Consider the following 21,877-nt stretch of genomic DNA (forward strand, 5'->3'; position numbering starts at 1 on the left):
ACTAATGACAAAACATACTATCCAACTCTAAAGAAAGAACTGATGTTGTTTGAATACAGACCTGAAGCATGCTGTTTTTCACTTTCTTTCTTCCATTCTTTTTCTTTTATTTAGATTTCTTGTACAAAATGGTTAATATGGAAATGTTTTACATGATTGCCCATGTACAACCTATATCTGATTGATTACCATTTCAGAGAAGGAGAAGGGAAGAGAGAGACGGTTAGAATTGGGAACTCAAATTTAAAAAAATTTAATTGTTTTAACATGTAATTGGGGGAAAATAAAATATATTTTAAAAAAATAAAATGTTGGGGCAGCTAGGTGGCACAGTGGATAAAGCACTGGCCCTGGATTCAGAAGTACCTGAGTTCAAATCCAACCTCAGACAATTGACACTTACCAGCTGTGTGACCCTAGGCAAGTCACTTAACCCCAATTGCCTCACCAAAAAAAAAAGTTGATTTGCAATTTCTCTCCATCCTTCTCTCCCTCCCTGAGACAATAAAAATTTGATATGTTATACAAACATATTTCCATATTAGTCATGCTGTGAAGAACACACAGACAAAAATGAAAAAAAAAAGAAAGAAAAAATAGTACACTTTGATCTGCATCCAGACTCCATCAATTCTTTCTCTGGAGGTGGATAGGATTTTTCATCAAAAGTCCTTTGAAATTGTTTTGGACCACTGTATTGCTGAGAATTGCTGAGAATAGATAAGTCATTTCCAGTCAGTCGTCATACAATATTGCTATTGTAATTTCATAATATTACAATATTACAATATTGTTAATATATGGATCACTTGGATTTGATGGATGTCCCTTATTATCCAAAAGGATTTTTATGAAGCCCTAGGTATTAACCTAGCAAATTGCCCTTCAACTGAATTTCAAACTGAACCCAGATAACTAGCTGATAAAAGTTCCTACCTGATAACTTCTTTTCTATATGGATAGCAAGTCCCTATCTTATGGGGACATTTTGGCATCCTCATCCTTGCCAATCCCTTTTTTAGAATCCTATAATCTTATCATGATGCCTCTGTTTCATCCATTCTTGTTACAGTATTTGCTTTTGCATTGATCTGTAATGGACAATGCCTATAACCAGTTTGGGATGGGGTAGGAGAGGGAACATTATATATCCTCAGAAGGAGGGAGTCCCTGAGCTCCCTTCTGAGGAGGGGGGAGTCCAGCATTATCATGTTTACATTTCTTCTTGGGACAAATTAAATTGGTATTATGTTTTTTTCTTTCTGTCTCTGATCTTGTTTTTAGACATGTTCACTGAACTGTTTTTTGGTTTTTGTTTTTTTTTTTTTGGTAGGAGACATGTTTTCTGATCTGGTTTTTTTAGAAGGACAGGTATGGAAACAAATTGTAGGCGATATTATAAGATTAATATCTCTGATCTGTTTGTAGGAGACAGGCAGATTAAACTATATTTAATTTTCAACACTATGTACGATGTTCTCCTTGTTCTGTTCACTTAATTTTGGTAAGTCTGTCCAGGGTTTTCTGAAATCATCCTCTTCATCCTTTCTCATGGCACAATTGTAGTGCATTGCAATCATATACCACAACTTATTTAGCCCTTCCCCAATTGATAGGCATAACCTCAATTTGTAATTCTTTGCCACCATAAAAAGCTGCTGTGCAAAATATGGAATACTTTATGAGTGTGCATAACATCCTTGTTCCGGGGCCAGGCTAATCTTTGTATCATTCCAATTTTAGTTTATGTGCTGCTGAAGTGAGCACAAATCTATCTAATCCTAAAGAGAATTAGTAATGATTTATGAGGCAGCATTAGCTAATAAAAAACCCAAGGTTTTAAAGATTCTGTTTAAATGAAATAGATATTTTTAAGAAAAAACACCAAAAAAAAATAAAAAACAAAACAGAAGGTGGTGTATAAATGCTTATTCCCAGCCCTACTTCTTCCCTCTTTAAGTAGAGTCACAGTTCTCATAGACTTTGAGACCCCAAAGCACAGAAGCACTAGTGGGACCCCAGGAAAAGGAAACTACTTTCAGGAAATAGCACATCCAAAGCCTCAGGGCACTAGGATCCAAGTGCTTGTTTAGTGCTAGGCAATTTGCATCCTTTTTCTGCTTTGGGACTGGATCACATCATATTATACATATGAATTCATTCCAGCCCAATTATTTACTGGTACAGATACCCCTCCTCCCCCCTTAGAATTTTCTACCACCTATGTCTGCCAACAACAGTGCTGTGCAAATTACCTTGGGAAAGGTAATCATTTGGATAAGGTTTTATTTTGTGATAGCAATGGTCACATGTATATTTGTCTATTGATTGAAAACTGCCAAAAGACATCTGGCTTTAACAAAATTAAACTCGATTCAGCAAACTTTTACTTTGTTCTGTGTTGGCTGACAATACTTATGATTTATTGCTCTATTTTCTGTTGTGTTTTTAATACTGTGAATTTTCAGAGTGGACATTACTCAAAGGAAATGTTTAAAAGTTGCGGTCCTTTTTTTTTTTTTTTTTTTTGGGTGAGGCAATTGGGGTTGATTTGCCCAGGGTCACACAGCTAGTTAAGTGTCAAGTATCTGAGGCCAGATTTGAACTCAGGTACTCCTGAATCCAGGAGTTGTGGTTCTTAAAGAGCATGCCTTAATGCCTGTTTGAGATACAGTTTCAGATTTTGGTGAAGGGAAGTCATACATGTCAAGATTATTCAAGCCCACAATGAAAAAAGATTAGTCATACTGAAGAACAAGGGAAAGTTCACCTAAAATAGCATCAAGAACTATGCTATGGGGGCAGCTAGGTGGTGCAGTGGATAAAGCACCAGCCCTGGATTCAGGAGGACCTGAATTCAAATCCACCCTCAGATAGTGACACTAGCTGTGTGACCCCAGGAAAGTTACTTAACCCTCATTGCCTGGCAAAAAATATAATAAAATAAAATTTAATAAATAAAAAAGAATTATCCTATGTCCTATGGCGTTTTTTCTTGAGAGAAAACTTTGAACAACATGACAACAATTTTTAAGTACCTTAAGGACTTTCATGTGAAATAAGGATTAAATTTGTTTTTCTTGGTCTCAGAAAGTAAAACTTGGAGCAGTAGGCAGAAATTATAGAGAGGAAAGTTTTGATTCAATGTTGGGGGTGGGAAGCATGCTAAAAAATTAGAATTATCCATAAAGCAAAATGAGCTGCCTTTGGTCACTGAAGATCTTATACAGTAGATTTCCTTCTTAGGTATGGGGAATATTGGATAAGGAAAGAAAATCCTTCTAATGGGGACTGTAATCATAGTATTTATACCACTATTTCCTTTTTTTTTAATTAATAAAGTATTTTATTTTTTCCCCCCGTGACATGTAAAGAGAGTTCTCAACTTGTGTTTATACAAGCTTTCCAATATCAGATTTTTCTCCCTCCCTCTTCTATCTCTAATATCATATTTAAGATTTTAGACTCAATATTGATTAGGGAAATTGGGTCTATAATTTTCTTCTCTGTTTTTGCTTTGCCTGGTTTTGGATCACCAGCCATATTTGTATCATAATGAATTAGGTAGAACTCCTTCATCACCTATTTTTCCAAATAATTTGTATAATATTGGAATTAATTGTTCTTTAAATGTTTGGTAAAAATTCACCCTCTAAACCCATCTGGCCCCTGGGGATTTTGTCTTAGGGAGTTCATTGATGGCTTGTTTCAATTTCTTTTTCTAATATGGGATTTATTAAGAATTTGATTTCCTCTTCAGTTAACATAGGCAGTTTGTATTTTTAAAATATTCATCCATTCATTTTAGATTGTCAAATTTATTGGCATAAAGTTGGGCAAAATAATTCCTAATTATTGATTTAATTTCCACTTCATTAGTGGTAACATCACCCTTTTCATTTTTGATACTGGTAATTTGGTTTTAATTCTTCTTTTTTTTATCAAATTAACCAATATTTTATCTATTTTATTGTTTTTTTTTTCACAAAACCAGTACTTAGTTTTATTAATTAATTCTATAGTTTTTTTTTGCTTTAAATCTTATTAATTTCTCCTTTAATTTTCAAGATCTCTAGTTTAGTTATCTAACTGGGGATTTCTAAATTTCTTCTTTTTCTAGCTTTTTAAGTTGCATGCCCAATTCATTAATCTCTTCTTTCTCTTTTTTATTCATGTAAGCATTTAGAGCTATAAATTTTCCCCTAAGCACTGCTTTGGCTGCATCCCATAGATTTTCATATGTTGTCTCATTATTGTCATTCTCTTGGATATAGTTATTGATTGTTTCTATGATTTGTTGTTTGGCCCATTCATTCTTTAGAATGAAAATTATTTAGTTTACAATTGATTTTCATTCTATTTTTCCTGGCTCTTTCTTACATGTAATTTTTATTACATCATGATCTGAGAAGGATGCATTTACTATTTCTGCCTTTCTACATTTGACTGTAATGTTTTTGTACCCTAATACATGGTCAATTTTTGAAAATGTTCCATGTACTGCTGAGAAGAAGGTATCTTCCTTTCTATCCCCATTCAATTTTCTCCAGACATCTATCATGTCTAACTTTTCTAGTAATCTATTCACTTCTTTCACTTCTTTCTTATGTATTTTTTATGCTAGATTTATCTAATTCTGAGAGGGGGAGATTCAAATCCCCTCTATATAGTATTACTGTCTAATTCCTCTTGTAACTCATTTAACCTTCTCCTGTTAAGAATTGGATGCTATACCATTTGATGCATACATATTTAATATTGATATTACTTCATTATCTATAGCACCTTTAAGCAAGATGTAATTTCCTTCCTTATCTCTTTTAATGGGATCCATTTTTGCCTGCGCTTTGTCTGAGATAAGGATCACTACCCCTGCTTTTTTACTTTATCTGAAGCATAACATATTCTGCTCCAGCCTTTTACCTCTACTTGGTGTGTATCTCTCTGCTTCAAATGTGTTCACCGACGTTTTACTTCTTACCCCTGACTCCCCCAATCTGCCCTCCCTTTTTATCACCCCCCTCTCTTTTCTTTACCCTTTTCTCCCTTGCTTTTGTCCTCCCTTCCATCAGTTCCCCCCTTTCCCTTCCCCTTTTGCTTCCCTAAAGAATGAGCTAAGTTTCTTTATCCCAATGAACGTATATGTTATTCCCTCTTTGAATCAAATCTAATGAGAGTAGGGTTGAAAAAAATGTTCACCCCCCCCTTTCTTTCCCTCTATTGTAATAGTTTTTTCACTTCTTCATATGATATAATTCACCCCATTCCACTTCCCCTTTCCTCTCCTCCCCGTAGACTCACTTTTTAATCCCTTAATTTTCTTTGTATCATCACATCAAAGACAATTTATATTTATACCCTCTGTGTAAACTCCTTCTCTCTGCCCAAATACATTTACAATTCTTAAGAGTTATGAGTATTATCTTCTTGTGTAGGGATATAAGCAGTTTAACCTAATTGAGTAACCTTTTTTTTCCCCTCTGTTTACCTTTTTAGACTTATCTTGTGTCTTGTATGTTAAGATCAAATTTTCTATTCAGTTCTGGGCTTTTCATGAGGAAAGATTGAAAGTTCCCAATGTCATTGAATGTCCATCTTTTCCCCTGAAAGAGAATGATCAGTTTTGCTGGGTAATAGATTCTTGGCTGAAATCCAAGCCTTGTGGTCCTTTAATGTTGAAGCTGCCAGGCCCTGAGCAATCCTGAATGTGGCTCCATGATATTTAAATTGATTCTTTCTGGCTGCTTGGAGTATTTTCTCCTTCACCTGATAATTCTGGAATTTGGGTACATTATTACTTGGAGTTTTCCTTTTGGGGTCTCTTTCAGGACGTGATCAGTGGATTCTTTCAATGATGATTTTGTACTCTGATTCTATGATATCAGGGAAGTTCTCCTTAATAATTTCCTGGAATATGGTGTCTACACTCTTTTTGGTCATGGCTTTTAGGCAGTCCAATGATTCTCAAATTGTCTCTCCTGGATCTGTTTTCCAGATCAGTTGTCTTTCCAATGAGGTATTTCACATTTTCTTCTATTTTTCATTCTTTTGATTCTGCTTGACTGATTCCTGGTGTCTCATGGATTCCTTATCTTCCAACTGTCCAATTTTAATTTTTAAGGCATTGTTTTCTTCAATGAGATAATGCGCCTTTTTTTCCATTTGGCCAAATGAATAAAGATACTTGGAGGCAGCTGGGTGGCACAGTGGATAAAGCACTAGCTCTGGATTCAGGAGAACTTGAGTTCAAATCCAGCCTCAGACACTTGACACTTACTAGCTGTGTGACCCTGGGCAAGTCACTTAACCCTCATTGCCCTGCTCCCCCAATCAAGATACTTTTTAAACTCTTAAAATTGTTGAGGATTCAAAACAGCATTTTATTTGGGATAGATAGTTATTGATATTGATATTTATGCTATTAGAAATTAAAACATCTTAGCATTTATTATTTATAGTTATTAAATAGATCCTTCTCCATATCTTTCCCCTTCTACACAGACCCCTGCAAAGATGCTTCAAGTTAGAGCAGATTACCAGTTCTCAAAGCATGATCTGGAGATGCCTGGTATGCCCAAGACCCTTTTTGGGGATGTCAAATTATTTTCATCTTATCTAAGATGAGTGTAGCTCTTGATAGAAGAAAAGGTAGAGTAACCATGAGAATACTGACCTAGAGCAGGGAAGTACTTAGGATTTAGAAAAAAAGAGTGAAGAATAGGAGCCTGAAGAAGTCATTTCATTTTTTTCCAATATTTTCATATGCTTTGTACTTTTTTTCTAACAAGAATTTATTAAGCACTTCTTATGAGCCAGACACTGTGCTAAGCACTTTATACATATTTCATTTTATCATCACAACCACCTTGGGAAGTAGGTGCTATTATTATCTCCATTTTATAGATGAGGAAACTGAGGTAGGCAGGTTAGGTGACTTGTCCATGGTCACAGAGCTATTAAGTATCTGAGGTCAGGTTTAACTTAGGTTTTCTGAACTCCAAGTACAGAACCATATCCTTTGTGTAGCCCAGTTGATCTTTGTCATATCATCTCTAACAATAGCCAGTAAAGTGGCTTTTGGAGTTGATGGTGGGGAATAAGTTATGTTAGATTGATGAAACCAAGTAGCAATGCATTTTGACATTCAGATAAGTAGAATGGATAAGGATTTGTTGCTGTTGCATATTTCATGCTAGAAGATTCATATAAACCTATTACTGTCTATATACAGAGTCAATTTTACCACTAGAAAGAAAATAGATATAGATATGAAATATAGAAAAGTACCATTATAAGTGCTTCACACAAGTTTATTATACTTTAGACTAGGGATGTGCTGACAAATGTGTAACAACAGGCTCTCCAGGGGGGAAAGTATGTTAAATGTACTTTCATATTGAATATGTATCATTAATATTGTCTCTATCAGTTTTTTCAGTCTAGACAACCAATAAAGAAACAAAAAAATCAAGTCCTGATTTATAATATTTGTGAGAGGTTTACATGCTTACACTGAAATTTTAGTAGCTGGATCTTGAAAATTGGTTTAAGTTGATTTCAGCACACCTCTTTTTTCCACTCCCAATTCATATTAATTAGCTAGGATTATGAAGGTGATTTTTTTTCCTTTTTAAAAAGATATATTGGGGCAGCTAGGTGGTACAGTGGATAGAGCACTGGCCATGGAGTTAGGAGGACCTGAGTTCACATCCAGCCTCAGACACTTAACACTTATTAGCTGTGTGACCCTGGGCAAGTCACTTAACCCCAATTGCCTCACACACACACAAAATATATATATTAGAAAGCATATAGCTTTTCCTTTTTACCTCTATCACTCACTCGAGGGTAATCTCAGAAACACCTTTACCCTTAACACTGAACCGCTGGTCTTCTGAATAAATGGGCCATAATGTATATATTTCTACAGGCTTCTGGCCTATATAAACAATTCCTCTATTGTTCCTCTATTAATAAGTTGCCCCCCGCACAAAAATCTTCCAACTCATTTTCTCCCTGTCCCCTTAATAGAGATATATAGATGAAATTGATGTGTCAGATAATAAGAATATGTCATTTTTTTATGAGCAAAAGACTTAGAAATGTACTAACATTGACCCAACAGATTTGGTTAGCAATTTTTAAGATATCCATTTTAGAGTAAACTGAGTATGGGTTAATGGTTAAGGATGGTTGGGATTTCAAGATTTCTAGAAATATATTTAGATATAGATATAAAGTATACATATAAATAGCTATGCATTCTTGACTAAGTACAGCATTCTGTGAAGCACAAGCAAGTAGCCTTTCAAAATATAAATGCTGTGAGAGCTGTACCACTACATGTAGTATAGGGACATAGTTGTGTGAATCTGAGGAAGGCAAAATAGGCATCTTTATCCTCCCCCACTTTTTTCTAAGGGAGACTTTAATTCCTGTCAGTTGTTAAAGCAGGAGGTAGATTCAGACATGTTTATTCTGTTATCATCAGAGAGGAGAATATCTAATTACAATTATATCTATATGTTCCCTTAAATTTTATTAGTGATGGGGATATAATTTTGGGGTTCAAGCTAACTATTGAAAACTTTTTAAATTTTTGGAGGAAGCAGGACCACAAAGTCTATATACAAAGCTTGTCTCTCTTTCCAATAAATAGCAGTTCCTCAATGAATACATGTAGAAATTATCAAAGAAACCTATTCAATTTGACAGCAAACAAAAATCAAAGTATACATATGAGAATATATACCAGACAATTCAGAATAAGGGAGTGCTCTTATTGGGAGAAAGATAACTCAGCTCAACCGAGAGAAAAAGTCCAAAATCTCACACAAGGTCTCTAGAATAGCAATCTGGGAATATAGACATGATGGAAAATATTAGATACTCTCATGTAGGCTCCTTTCCAAGGTCTTTTCCTTCGGAAACCTGGAGAAAGTTTAGCATCTTCCATCTTCTCCCAAAATTGTAAACAAAAAGTGCCTGAATTGACTTGAAAACTCAGAGAAGACTCAAAGTCGGTCCAACAGCTTGAAAAAGACTCAAAGAAGACTCAAGAAACTGGAACTTTCTCATTCTTACCAATTCTGCCCCCACCCCTCATACAGGACATTCATCTTCATAAATGAGAAGAGAGTCCCATAAAAATGGGCTTTTAGACTGAGGTTGCATATAATAATATAAGATACATATTAGAAGAAGTGGAGTATAGTAGAATAGAAAGTGTTCAGGAAACCTGGGTTCAAACAGTGCTCTGTCATTTACTGTCACTTTGGACAAGTTATTTAATCTCCCCAAGTTTTGATTATCTCAACTGTAAGATGATGAAATGGGCCAAATGTGCAGTTTCCTTCTAGCTCTAAATAGAAGAACCTGTGATCCCAAGTGTGCAAAGAAATGCAAAGAAAATGTTATCTGAGATCTAAAGGAGTCATTGCTAAAGGAATAGATCAGGGAAGGGCAGAATTTGAATTGGTCTTGAAGGGATGGGTGGAAATTCAACAGGGATGAATATTGACTGCTGATGGGAGAAGGAAGGGAACTGGGAGAATGGTGGGATGAAAACTAATAACTGTTGTCTTTCATTATTCTGTTGGCAAATAGGATAACAACAACAGTAATAACACCTATATTGTCCATTTAAGGTTGCAAAGCACTATATGTTTTTATCTTACTCTCTCCCATCTATCTAATCTCATTTATCAATATCCTGTGAGGTAGGTACTATTATTTTACAGATAAGCAAAATAAAATTGAGAGTGATTAAATAAATGACTTGCCCAGGGTCATTATCTGAGGAAAGATTCAAACTTATTGTTCCCTTTTACAAGTAAAAAGCGCTATCAATGGTAGCACTCAATAACTGTTGAAATTACTTCCAGGCTTTAATTTTACTACCAATTATCCTCCTCCAACCCTGATACCATTCCCAACTATCCCTAACATTTCTAACTATCATATACCCAATTTACTATGAAGTGGACATCTTGAACATTTCTAATTGGTTCTGTTGGGTCAATGTTAGCATATTTCTAAGTTCTTTGCTTATATAAAAAAAAAAATTCTTATTATCTGGCACATCACTTTCCTCTATTGTCAATGTGCTCCTCCAGCCATTCTCAAGTTAGATTTACCAATAAATTGGCCTGAATAGATTGGCCATTCCATATATCAATCAATCACATATTTATTAAGTACCTAATATGTGCTAGATGATGCTAAATACTGGCAATATAAAAAAGGAGTAAAAGACAGTCCCACAAGAAGCTTACAATCTAATGTGGGAAACACTAGAAAAATAAATACAAGCAAGCTATATTCAGGATAAATAAGAAATAATTAACAGAATGAAAAGATGGGGTTGAGAAAAGCTTCCTATAAAAGATGAGGTTTTAGTTTTGACTTAAAGGAAATCAAGGAAGCCAGGGATAAAGTATTCCAGGTATTACAAGAGCCAGAGAAAATGCCCAGAGCTAGGAGATAAAATGTCTTGTTCATGGAATATCCAGAAGGCAGTGTCACTGGATCAAATAATATGTGGTAGAAAGTAAGGTATGTGACTAGAAAAGTAGGAGGGAGGGAGGTTATGAATGAATATGAATGCTAAACAGAAAATGTTTCATTTGATCCTGGAGGAGATAAAGAAGCATTGGGATATATTAAGTTGTATGACTCTGTGTGTGTATTTATATACACTCATGGGCGCACACATCTTTGACATGATTGGACTACACATTAGGAAAATGTCTTTGGCAGCTGAATAGAGGATAAATTGGTAAGGGGAGATTTGAGGCAAACAGACACATTATCAAATAGCCACTCTATGCTAGAGTAGTGGCAGTGTCAAAGGAGAAAGAGGCATATTCAAGATATGTTGCAGCAGTGAAATTAACAGGAATTGGCAACAGATTGAATATGGGATGCAGGGGACAGAAGAGAGAGTCACTCTAAGGTTGCAAGCCTCAGGGACCAGGAAGATGGTTCTGCCTTCAGTAAAGGGTAATGTAGAAGTAGGGATGGTTTAGAGGGAAAAATAATGGACATATTTAATATAAGATGTCTACTAGACATGCAGTTCTAAATATCTGAAAGGTAGATGAAGAGATATGAAATTAAAGGGCAATAATAATAGGCCCAAGGTTTCAATTCTGATTTTTGAATTGGAGAATTAACTTTTTACAAAGGAATCGCAACCTTTGGCCACCGGCTTCCTATCTAATCCACCTAGCCTTTTATATGGATAGATAGGCTGGCTCAGGAGAGAAGTGACATTAAAAAGTTTGAATTAGGGGCAGCTAGGTGGCACAGTGGATAGAGCACCGGCCCTGGAGTCAGGAGTACCTGAGTTCAAATCCGGCCTCAGACACTTAACACTTACTAGCTGTGTGACCCTGGGCAAGTCACTTAACCCCAATTGCCTCACTAAAAAAAAAAAAAAAAAGTTTGAATTACTTGGTGAGAATTCATCTCTCATTTTAGCCAAACATAGTTTCATAGCATGAACAAAAGCTCTTTACAAGATCATATAAGTGTCTTCTCCCATGTTGTATTAGGTAAAAAATACTTTCTGAGACCCCTCCTAGGTAACATTTTAATTGGAGATATTGGGCTAAAATAATATTGCTTCTGATGATTTTTAAAGATTGATAAAATTTCCTTATTTTCAGAAGGCCAAAAATAATGCTATCAATTATTCAAGCAGATACACACACACAAACACACATACCACATACTTTTAGGACAACTAAATCTTGAATAATAATTTAAATTTATTATATCTTTTTTTTAAAGGAGCCAGATGATTTTCCAACCAAAGACAGCTTAGAAGGTTGGAAGGAGGGGACTGCTGTGCTGAGACAGAAATGGAACCCAACCCCATAGTCCTGCTGACACAGACCTAATCCCAGGAAGGACTTGCCAGAGAAATAGATCCCCAGAGCCTCTGAATCAGCTGCAGTACCAGTGTGGTATGGAACTAAGCTCATGGTTTGGTGAGAGGGCTGAGCCCTTGGCAGGGGGAGATTACAGGGGTTTTTGCTGGTGCTGAGGCAAAACTTGAGTTTTTCACCCCTGCTGGGAACCAGGAGGTAGGCTTGAGTAGCAATGGTCCAGATGGGGGAAAGGCACAGGCTCGTTGGAGCTAACAACCATAGCACACAAAGTTGTGCTATCTGCTTAATTAGCAAGTTGGCCTGGGTTTATCTACAGAACAAGTAACAGGCCAGGCAAGTGAAGAACTTGCCCCTCTTTAAATCATACCACCTGGGACACCCTGAAGCTTGGGACAGTGAAGCCTGGAAGCAGTGCCCCACTTTAAGGAGCTAAAAGTCAAGTAAAAGAAAGTCAAGATGAGCAGACAGAGAAAGGTGAGGACCATAGAGTTTCTTTATTGACAAGCAACATCAAGGTACGCCCTCAGAGAATGATGGCAAAATCAGGGCCCCTATATCTAGAGCTTCCAAGAAAAATATGTATTGGTATCAGGCCATAGATTTGCTCAAAAAGGACTTTGAAGATAAAGTTAAAGAGGTAGAGGGAAAAAATGGAAAGAGAAATGAGGGTGATGCAGGAAAGACATGACAAAAAAGTCAACAGCTTGAAAAGCCAAATGGAAAAGTAAATACAAAGGCTCTCTAAGGAAAATAATTGCCTAAGAATTAGGATTAAACAAATGGAAGCTAGTAAATTTATGAGAAACCAAGACATAATAAAGTAAATCCAAATGAATGAGAGAGAGAGAGAGAGAGAGAGGGAGCAATGTGAAATATTTTCTTGGAAAAACTACTGACCTGGAAAATAGATCCAGGAGAGATAATTTGAAAATTATTGGACTAACTGAAAACTGTGATCAAGTAAAGAGCTTAGATATAATCTTCCAAGAAACTGTCAGGGAAAATTGCCCTGATATTCTAGAAGCAGAAGGTAAAATAGAAATTGAAAGAATCCACAGAACACCTCCTGTAAGAGATCCCAAAAGGAAAACTTCTAGGAATATTATAGCCAAATTTCAGAACTCTCAGATCAAGTAAAAAATATTGCAAGCTGCCAAAAAGAAAAAAAAATTCAAGTACTGTGGATAGCAGTCAGGACAGCACAAGATCTAGCAGCTTCTACATTAAAGGACCAGAGGGCATGGAATATGATATTCCAGAGGGCAAAGTAATTAGGATTACAACCAAGAATCACATTTTGTGCAAAACTGATTATAATCTTTCTGAGGAAATAATGGAACTTCAAAGAAAAAGAGGACTTTCAGATATTTGTGATGAAAAGACCTGAACAGAATGGCAAATTTGACTTTCAAATAAAATACTCTAGGGAATCACAAAATATTGGAGTTGGGGGACATACCTGGGGTCATACAGTGGGTGACTGTCTTGTGTCTGAGGCCAGGTTTTAGCTGGGATCCCCCTGGGTCCAGGGTGGATATTTTGTCCACCGTATCACCTAACTGCCCCATGATGACATATTTAGGGTTAAATTGAGGGGTGAGGGAATGCACTGGGGGAGGGGGAAGGGCAGTAAATAAATTTTACACTCATCAGAATAGGCTCAAAGACCATAAACTCATCAGAGTTACCTCAAGGAGGGATTAACACACACCCAATTGGGTGGTATAATCTATTTAATCTGGGCAGTAAATGAGTTTAACACTCATCAGAATTGGCTCAAAGACCTTAATCTCATCAGAATTGGAGCAAGGAAGGAATAACATACACACTCAATTGGATAGAGTACTATATCTATCCCTGCAGGAAAATGGGAGGGGAAGGGGATAAAGAGAGAGAGGTAAAGTAAGGGAGGGCAGATTTAGGGAAGGGACAGACAGAAGCAAGTCCCTTTTGAAGAGGGATGGGGTGAAAGAAGATAAAAAATAGAGTGAATATCATGGGGAATGGAATAGGATGGGAGGAAACGACAATAGTAATTTTGAAAAAGAAAAGGGGCAAAAATTATACAAAAAATATTTATAGCAACTCTTTGTGGTGGCCATGTCCATCAACTGGGGAATGACTGAAGAAGCTGTGTTATATGATTGTAATGGAATATTATTGTGCTATAAGAAATGACAAGCTGGATAATTTCACAAAAACCTGGAAAGTCTCATATGAACTGATGTATAGTGAAGTGAGCAGAGCTGGGAGGACATTGTGTGTAGTGACAGCAGTATTGTTCAATGAGCAATTGTGAATGACTTAACTAGTCTCAGCAATACAATGATCCAAGACAATCACAAGGGACTAATGGCAAAGCATACTAACTACCCCCATATAAAGAACTGATATTGATTGAACACAGATTGAGCAAGGCTGTGGTCAGAAGGAAAACACTGGTCAAGAGGAATAGGGTGAAAGAAGGGTAAAAGGAGTACAAACAAAGGGGAAAAGAGGATGAAGGAAAATAAACAGTTAATAATCTTAACTATGAATGTGAATGGGATGAACTCTCTCATAAAATGGAAGCAAATAGCAGAGTGGATTAAAAATAAGAGTTCTACAATATGTTGTTTACAAGAAACACATCTGAAACAGAGAGATATATACAGAGTAAAGGCAAAAGGTTGGAGCAGAATATATTATGCTTCAGCTGACATCAAAAAAGCAGGAGGAGGGGCAGCTAGATGGTACAGTGGATAAAGCACGGGCTCTGGATTCAGGAGGACCTAAGTTCAAATCCGGCTTCAGACACTTGACACTTACTACCTGTGTGACCCTGGTCAAGTCACTTAACCCTCATCGCCCTGCAAAAAAAACCCAAAAAGACAAACAAAAAAGCAGGAGGAACAATTCTTATCTCAGTCAAAGTAAAAGCAAAAATAGATCTAATTAAAAGAGATAAGGAAGGAAACTACATCTTGCTAAAAGTTATGATAGAAAATGAAGTAATATCAATACTAAATATGTATGCACCAAGTGGAATGGCATCCAAATACTCAGGGAGAAGTTAAATGAGTTACAAAGGGAAATAGATAGCAAAACTATACTAGTGAGGGATCTGAACCTTCCCCTTGCAGAATTAGATAAATCTAACCACAAAATAGAAAAGAAGGCAGTTAAAGAGGTGAATAGAAAATAAGAAAAGTTAGATATGATAGATATCTGGAGAAAACTGAATGAGGATAGAAAGGAATATACCTTTTTCTCAGAAGTACATGGCATATATTTAAAACTTGACCATGTATTAGGGCACTAATACCTCATATTCAAACACAGAAAGGCAGAAATAGTAAATGCATCCTTCTAAGATCATGATGCAATAAAAATTATTGCATAATAAAGAACCATGGAAAAGTAGACTGAAAATTAATTGGAAACTAAGCAATCTCATCCTAAAGAATGAGTGGATCAAATGACAAATCATAGAAACAATCAATAACTTCATCCAAGTGAATGACAATTAATGACAACATAACAAACTTTGGGATGCAGGGAAAGCAGTGCTTAGGGGAAATTTTAAATCTCTAAATGTTACATCAATAAAAAAGAGAAAGAGGAGATCAATGAATTAGGCATGCAACTAAAACAGCTAGAAAAAGAACAAATTAGAAATCCCCAATTAAATACTGAATCAGAAATCCTGAAAATCAAAGCAGAGATTGATAAAATTGAAAGCAAGAAAAGTATAGAATTAATCCATAAAACTAAGAGCTGGTATTATAAAAAGAAAACAATAAAATAGATAAATCTTTGGTTTATCTGATTAAAAAAAGAAAAAGAAAACCAAATTACCAATATCAAAAATGAAAGGGGTGATTTCACCACCAACAAAGTAGAAATTAAAGCAACAATTAGGAGCTATTTTGCCCAGCTGTATGCCAATAAATTTTACAATCTAAATGAAATGGATGAATGTTGATAAAAATACAAATTGTCCAGGTTAACTGAAGAGGAAATAAAATCTTTAAATGCGTCCATTTTAGAAAATGAAATTAAACAAGCCATGAATGAACACCCTAAAAAAAATCTCCAGGGCCAGATGGGTTTACAAGTGAATTCTACCACATATTTAAAGAACAATTAATTCTAGTACTATACAAACTATTTGGGAAAATTGGTGAAGAAGGAGTTCTACAAATCTTCTTTTATGACACAAATATGGTACTGATACCTTAACCAGGCAGAGCCAAAAAAGAGAAAGAAAATTATAGACTGATTTCCCTAATGAATACCAATGCCAAAATCTTAAATAAAACATTACCAAGCAAGTGATCACCAGGGATAATACACTATGACCAGGTGGGATTTGTACCAAGAATGCAAGGCTGGTTCACATCAAGAAAATTTTCAACATAATCACACCACATCAATAGTAAAGACTAAACAAAATCATATCATTTTTCAATAGATGCAGAGAAAGTGTTTGACAAAGAGATAACATTCATTCCTATTAAAAACACTAGAGAGCATAAGAATATGAGGTGGAACTTTACTTAAAATAATAAGCACTATATACCTAAAACAATCAGCAAACATTATATGTAACGGGGATAAGTTAGAGTCATTACCAGTAAGATCATAGGTGAAACAGGGATGACCATTATCACCTCTATTATTTAATATTGTCCTAGAAATGTTACCTTTATCAATAAGAGAAGAAAAAGGAATTAAAGGAATTAGAATAGGAACAGAGGAAACAACACTTTTGATCTATGCAGATGATATGATGGTATACTTAGAGAATCCTAAAGAATCAACTAAAAAACTGCTTCAAATAATTAAAAACTTTAGCAAAGTTGCAGGATATAAAATAAACCCCCATAAATCATCAACATTTCTATATATCACCAACAAAGCTCAGCAGCAAGTGATAGAGAAATTAAATTTAAAGTAACAGCAGACAATATAAAATACTTGGGAGTCTACCTACCAAGACAACTCAGGAATGATATGAACACAATTACAAAACACTTTTCTCACAAATAAAATTAGATCTATGTAAGTGGAAAAAATACCAATTGCTCATGGATAGGCTGAGCTAATATAATAAAAATGACAATTTTACCTAAATGAATTTACCTATTCGATTCTATACCAATCAGACTTCCTAAAAATTATTTTATAGCACTAGAAAAAATAATAACAAAATTCATCTGGAAAAACAAAAAGTCAAGAATACCAAAGGAACTAATGAAAAAAAAGTTCACAGGAAGGTGCGCTAGCCATACCAAATTTGAAGCTATACTATAAAGCAGCAGTCATCAGAAACTATTTGGTACTGGCTAAAAAATAGAGTGATGTGTCAATGGAATAAGTTAGACATGGGAGACACAGTAGTAAATGATTTTTGTAATCTAAATAAACTGAAAGACTCCAGCTTCTGGTATAGGAACTCAGTATTTGACAAAACTGCTGGGAAAACTGTCAGATAGTATGGCAGAAACCAGGCATAGACCAACATTGTACACCTTATAAAAAAATAAGGTCAAAATGGGTTCAAGATTTAGACATAAAAGGTGATACCATAGATAAATTATGAGAGGAATAGTTTGCCTCTCAGATCTACGAAGAGGAAAACAATTTTTGTCCAAACAATAGATAGAGAATATTATGAAATGCAAGATAGAAGACTCATTAAATTAAATTAAAACATTTTTTGTACAAACAGAAGCAATGCAGCCAAATTTAGAAGGGATGCAGAAAACTGGGAAACAATTTTTACAGCCAGCATTTCTGATAAAGGCCTCATTTCTAAAATACATAGGGAACTATATCAAATTTATAAGAATGTAAGTCATTCCTCAATTGTGAAATGGTCAAAATATATGAACAGGCAGTTTTCTGATGAAGAGCTATCTATTGCCATATGAAAAAATGCTCTAGCTGGCAGCTAGGTGGCGCAGTGGATAAAGCACTGGCCCTGGATTCAGGAGGACCTGAGTTCAAATAACTGCCTCAGGTACTTGACACTTACTAGCTGTGTGACCCTGGGCAAGTCACTTAACCACCCTCCCCCCCATTGCCTGGCCAAAAAAGAAAAATAATTTAAAAAATGCTCAAAATCACTAACTGATCAGAGAAAATGCAAATTAAAATCAGATTGGCTAATAGGACAAAAAGGGAAAATAATAATGTTTGGAGAAGCTGTGAAAAACTGCACACTAATCCATTGTTGGTGAACATGTGAACTGACCCAACCATTTTTGGAGAGCAGTTTGGAACTATACCCAAAGGGCTAATGGTACTTTTCATACCCTTTCAATCCAGTAATACCACTACTAGGGAATGGATAAACAAGTTGTGGTATATGAATGTAATGGAATACTATTGTGCTTTAAGAAATGATGAGCAGGAGGACTTCAGAGAAACATGGAAGAAATTACATGAACTGATGCTGACTGAGAGGAACAGAACCAGGAGAACATCTTACAGTAACAGCAGCATTGTGTGATGAACAATGGAGATAGACTTTCTTTTCAGCAATGTAATGATCTACAACAGTTTCAAAGAACTCATGATAGAAAATGTTCTCAACATACAGAAAAAAGAACTGTGAATTATGAATCCAGATTGAACCATACTGTTTCTACTTTTGGACTGTTTTTTTTTTTCCTTCTTTTTTGAGCTTTCTCCCTTGTGCTCTGATTCTTCTTTCACATGATGACTAATGTAGAAATATGTTCATTTTGATTGTACATATACAACCTACATCAGACTGCTTTCCATCTTGGCGAGGAGGGTGGGAAGGTAGGGTGGAAGAAAAATTTGGAACTAAAAATTCTGTGAAAACAAATGCTGAAAACTTTCATTATACGTAACTGGAAAATAATAAAATATTTTAAAATAAAGTTAGAGTTGGGTGACATGCCTGGGGTCATGCAGTGACTTAGTGTCATGTGACTGAAGCCTGATTGGGGCTGGTGTCCTCTTGGGTCCAGGGTGGATGCTTTGTCTACTGTATCACCTAGCTTCCCCATGATGACATCTTTAGGGTTAAATTGAGGGATGAGGGGAATGCACTGGGGGAGGGGGAAAGGGAAGAGGTATCATGGGGTGAAATCCCACATGAAAGAAACAGGATAGGGTTTATGGAATGAGGGAAGAGATGGAGGATGAACAGGGCAGTAAATGAACTTTAAACTCATCAGAATTGGCTCAAAGACCTTAATCTCATCAGAGTTTGCTCAAGGAGGGAATAACACTTACACACAATTGGGTAGAGTAATTTATCTAAAGCTGCAGGAAAATAGGAGGGGGAAGGGGATAAAGAGGGGATAAAGAGGATAAAGAGCACAAGAAGGCAGGCAGATTAGGGGAGGAGAAAGAAAGAAGCAAATCCCTTTTGAAGAGGAATAGGGTGAAAGAAGATAGAAAATAGAGTGAATATCATGGGGAAGGGAATAGAATGGAAGGAAACAGTTAACAATAGTAATTTTGAAAAAGAAAGAGGGGCAAAAAATTGTGCAAAAAATATTTATAGCAGCTCTTTGTGGTGGCTAAGAATTAGAAATCAAAGCCATGTCCATCCATTGGGGAATGACTGAAGAAACTTTGGTATATGATTGTAATGGAATATTATTGTCCTATAAGAAATGACAAGCAGGATGATTTCAGAAAAGCCTGGAAAGATTCATATGAACTGATGTATATGAAGTGAGCAGAACTGGGAGGACATTGTGCATAGTGACAGCAGTATTGTTCAATGAGCAATTGTGAATGACTTAACTACTCTCAGGAATACAATGATCCAAGACAATCCCAAAGTACTAATGATGAAGCATATTATCCACTCTTAGAGAAAGTACTGATATTGATTGAACACAGACTTTTAAAAAAAGAGCACTTGTGGATTGTACATATATAACCTATATCAGATTGGTTGATGTCTTGTGGAGGGGGATAGGAAAAGGAGGGAGGGAGAAAACTTTGGAATTCTAAATCTTATGAAAGATGAATATTGAAAACACTACCTTTACATGTAACTGAAAAAATACAATAAATGTTTTTTACAGGATAAATAAATAAAAATAAAGAGTCAGACATATTGACACTTAATAACATTAATGATGCCTTGACAGCAGTTATTAGCATGGGAAATTTAAACTGCAATACTTAGGTTAAGTCCTTCCTTTAACTTTTTTTTTCTTTAAAAGCCTGATTTCTTTAAGGCATCATTGAATTTCCTTCATACCATGAGCCCATGTGACTTGCATAGCTTCAATACAGGTTTTGTGAATAAAGTCTTTTTAAAAAAAGGACAATTTGGATTTCTACTCTAAAGGGCACTATACTACTATAACTTTTGTCCAAATTCAGTGAAGGCAGAACAACATTCTTGATACAATTGTGAATAAACAATAGTTTGGATTATCTGGATCTCCAGTGCCTGGACCATTTGTTTAATTTGCAAGATTAATTTTAAAACAGAAAGGGCTACATTCAACCCCTTATGGGTGATTAGCATTCCACTGGGGCACTCTAGAGCAGTCAAAGCAAGCCCTTGGGCAAAATTGTGAAATAGGGCAAACCCGTTCCATCATGCAAACTAAAGTAGCCAGGGGCCCTTGTGCAGATAAAGTAAAAGTAATCTTGATAAAAGTAATCACACAGTAGGCATTAAATGCACCGTAATGGTCTAGCTCGCCCAATGTGTTTGTATTTTAAGAGTTCTGTGGGTCTGTTTAAAGAGGAAGTGCTATAATTTCAGATACTATGATAGGGAGAGTAAGATTCAAACTGGCAACCCTCAATCATACTACACAGATCACAACATGATCTATACACTTATGAGGTCAGCTCAGTATGTATGGACTGAGGAATCAAATATTTCTAAGGAAAAGGAATACAAAGCTCATTCTAGTCAGTTTTCTGCAGTTGTAAGCAGCAGTTTCATTAGATCAGGAAAACTTACTTGGAATAGGCATAACTGTAATTTCATTTTTACCTGATTTCAACTTATGTGTACCATATTTGTGATATCATTCTAGCCTTCTTGGATTTCAATTTGCAAAGATATGAAAAAACAAACAGTAATGTGTTAAGGCTAAAATTCTAGCTAGTCTGTCTAAAATATCTAATGAGTGGTCACCCATACATTATAAACTTTAGCAAGAGTTATATTTTTAAGCATTTATTAAGGAGAATAAGAATTTGGTAAAGAGAGTAGAAAGGCTTACATTCATCTATCTATTAAAGGGAGAGCACATTTCTAGCTCCGCTCTCTGCCAGAGGCCCCAGGAAAGAGCCACAGTCAGAACACCAGGCTCCCCGCTTCTTCCCCCCACCAGCAAAAGTCACTTCCAGATGTCAAAGAAAAGACACATGTTCTTGCCCTCAAAAACCTTCACTTCATGGTGGAGCTTTTCTATAGTAAATCTCCAGCAGGTGGTGTCATTCCAATTGTAACAGTCCCCGCTTTGTTTCTTTTAAGAAAACAGGCGTTTCCTTGATGAAACAGTCAAAAATAACAGAATATAATAACCTATGCTAACTAACAATAAGTTAATAACAATATAGAAAAGGGAGAGAGGAAAGTTTTGTCCAGAGGGGAGTTTTTTTGTCCTCATGAAGTGGTGCTTTGACATTGGTCTTGCAAAGGGAGGGCCTCTGCAGAGAGTACATGTAACACATGGTGTATATTATAACAGAAAGAGAAAAAGAAAAAACAACAACAACAACAACAAAACTGTTCATTTAAAGCCTCTGAAAGTCTTTTCTCAGATGTCCTCCAGGTGTAGTCATGGGAATGGAAGTCTTTTCAGGGTTGATGTGTGGATGCTGGTAATCAGCCAGGAACATTTCCTACAAAATTGAGCTTAACACAACTTTAAAATAGCTTTGTTGATAATCAAATAAAATAATGAGAGTTCTCAAAAACATGTCTAAGGGAATTCAGAACCTTAGTTGTTATGCTTAAAACATATAACAAAACAAAAATT

General features: G+C 35.7%; 1 non-coding gene across 1 annotated transcript; it reads right to left on the reverse strand.

Moving 5' to 3' along the window:
* Nucleotides 1-1,663: 1,663 nt before the first annotated feature.
* On the reverse strand, nucleotides 1,664-1,767 carry LOC122752285. The gene has a single exon (XR_006356058.1). It is a non-coding gene; the product is annotated as a U6 spliceosomal RNA (small nuclear RNA).
* Between the last annotated feature and the right edge of the window lie 20,110 nt (nucleotides 1,768-21,877).

Source organism: Dromiciops gliroides, chromosome 3 (genome assembly GCF_019393635.1).
Source record: "Dromiciops gliroides isolate mDroGli1 chromosome 3, mDroGli1.pri, whole genome shotgun sequence".
NCBI lineage: Eukaryota > Metazoa > Chordata > Mammalia > Microbiotheria > Microbiotheriidae > Dromiciops > Dromiciops gliroides.